This window comes from Adiantum capillus-veneris, chromosome 12 (genome assembly GCF_014529385.1).
Source record: "Adiantum capillus-veneris isolate H3 chromosome 12, ASM1452938v2, whole genome shotgun sequence".
Classification (NCBI taxonomy): Eukaryota; Viridiplantae; Streptophyta; class Polypodiopsida; order Polypodiales; family Pteridaceae; genus Adiantum; species Adiantum capillus-veneris.
Window position 1 is genome coordinate 65,892,589 of NC_140942.1, and position 2,913 is coordinate 65,895,501.

The window sequence follows — 2,913 nt, forward strand, 5'->3', positions numbered from 1 at the left end:
GATCTAGATTTTAAATATGTAATTTTTGCCCTTGCGTTAGGGAAGAAAGAAGAATATTTACGTTTCAAGATAGTTATCTTCTCTATGGCAATAGGCTATGTGTTACTCATTCACTTCGTGAGAAAGTAATGTATGAATCTCACGCTCCTCCTTATGCAGGGCATAGAGGGATTCAATCTACTCTACGAGGAGTCGAAACATACTTCTATTGGCAAGATTATTCAATGGTATCTTATTAAATTCAAAAATTATCCTTTTGAACATGCTAAATGGATGCAAGGAATTCAACTTAAGGATAGTACGCACCTCATGAAGGCTTACAATGACTCATTTGAGTAAGCACATGTAAATATATATAATGTACAAAGTTCTTGTCTTATGTGACTCTCTTCTCTTATTGTGCATGCTTGTGCCCATGTTTGTGGCGACTACGTCTCCCAAGCACCAAGTAGAAGTTGTCAATCTACTTCGGAGTAGAAGACCGGAAAATTTAGCATTGGCGTTGTTATTGGAATCTGGTACTTCAAAGTAAAGTTTTTTTTCCATTCTTCATTTTACGATTTTGATTTGCAATGTTAATAGATATAATTTTTCTTCTGAGCTCTAATTCTATAATGCTCGATTGCTTGAGGGCTCGATCGAGGCCAATGTAGGACTCGTCTGTTGTGTGAAGTTATGAAGGATATTTACAAGGATGGGCTTGTTTCTAGTGTGTAAACATTGTAGCCAACATGCTTAGCGTTGTCCATGTTTACAAAAAAGGAGTGTCCTTGGGTCTCTGCCCTTGAAAAGAAGTTGTCAAATCAATCTACCAATGGTCATCAAGACAGTCAATGACTCCTTGTAATCATTAAGTTTTTCATTTATAACATGAAACATGAGAATTGTTTGAAGTCGATTCTTCACAAAATACTAGCTTAGGAGCAACACAAGTCTGCCTTTGCACAAAGGGGGTGATTATTTGTTAGTTCTTCACTGGGAAGCTTGCTGGAACCCATGTAATGCTTTTTAACGTATCCATTATAGGCATGTGTTTGGAGATTACCATCTGCTTTAAATTTTAACACCGAAAAACTACATTTTTTTATAAATACGTTGTTGGTGCGTAATCTCCTTCTCGCTAGCATGCTCATCTTTACCGTGTATGTGTGTCCTTCATAATTAGAGCCATTGCTATTTGAATTGACTTGTCAGAACGAGAAGAATATTGCGAAGGTTGTTGAAGTACAGATGATGAAATGCTTGTGTTTATCCAATAAACTTTTAGTATAAATGCGTATCTACTTTCCATTATCTTTTTTAATAAAGATATGGAAGCCATGTTGGGTAGTTTTTGATGAGTTTGCTTAAATTTGACACCAAAATCGTTGAATTTCATGCTTTTTTTAACAAATTTTTATACTAAAGGTGACACCTGAATTTGTTAACTATTTATTTGCTTTGTCCACAGGCAATCACAATGCACCTAGAGCTGGATTGTATGACTGCCTTACCTAACCCGGACTTGGTTAAGTATCTCTCAAAGGATTCGGATAAGGATAAGTACATAGTTTTCGATACATATATCCCGGTTGACGTGATCAATCCAAGCGTGCTTCGAATAGAGGACTTGCGAGAGGCCGGTAGGTTATAATAAGCTCATTCTGTAGAGTATTTTGCATGAGAACTTTTCTGTTGTTGTATATGTAACATTTATAGTCTATCTATTAGATTCTTTGCATAAATTCACAACAGCTCAGATGAAAGGAAAGGTAATTCCGTCATTGCTCTATCTACTGATTGCATATGTAGCATCTATGTATATGTGAATCTGTAATTTGCATGCCAAGATGGTGAGTGCATTTATGACTTATTCTATGTGGTCTTAATATAATATGACATGCCAGCCAAGGATTAAAGGGCATCCTTTACTTGGATTAGTACTATTACTTTGATGCACTACTTTTGCTTAAATTTTGAGTGTCTTATTAAGATTGATTACATGATAATTCTTGAGGTTTTTCTTGTTGTAGAAAGAATTCGACTGTCGCTTGCTTAAGCATTACACCTTATGAAGCATTTAACAAATGCCTCCTATGCTAGTAGTTTGTTACATCATGACTTCTTTGGATCACTCATCCTGTATACTGATTGATTGATTATTGGTGATGGTAGACCTACACGCATATCAGATGAAGGATTCGACAGCCAAGAAGGCTGAGCAGGCCAAGGGGTTCGGCCATGAGATGGTCGGCTAGGCGCAGGAGGCCGCCCAGGTACATTTACCCATCAATACAGGTACATTTACCCATCAATACATAAGGAAAATCTGAGTGTGTCATGTGATGTGATTCCTGACTGTGGCACAGGGGGCTTGCGAGACCGCCAAGGTGAAGGCGTTGGAGACTGGTGAGGTCGGACAGGGGGCTTGGGAGTAGGCCAAGGGCAAAGCTGCTGAGGCAGGCTCTGTCGTGCAAGAGAAGGCAAACGCCACTGTTCGCTATGTGCAAGACTCTGCCGTGGCTGCCAAGGACTAAGTGATTGGTGCCGTTCACGTTACCAAGGATGCCATTAACCGTGTTATGGGCGGTCGTGGCCAATGAATTGCTGAGTTTCTTGCCATGTGTACCTATCGTGCCTTGTTCAAATTCCACATCAATTTTTAAGTTGATGTGATTCTATTCGGTTACTCTCTCTACATCTATAAAGTCTCTTGCATTTGTTACTTGGTTTTTCTCTTATTTCGTTGGGATTGTTGTTGCGTCCCCGCCCCCCATCCTGGCTAATGAAATTTTTGAATAGACAAATGAACAGTCTAATAAAATACAACATGCTTTAAAGTTTCTCATGTATATGTTGCACTAGCATGTATTAAGGAAAGTTCTTTAGCTTGTTTCCATTGACCATTGCCCATCAGTATCTTCAATATTGATA

General features: G+C 38.5%; 1 pseudogene; it reads left to right on the forward strand.

The window, feature by feature from the left end:
• The first annotated feature begins 2,147 nt into the window (after positions 1–2,147).
• Positions 2,148–2,627, forward strand: LOC147445850 (uncharacterized; annotated as a pseudogene).
• Positions 2,628–2,913: the final 286 nt, after the last annotated feature.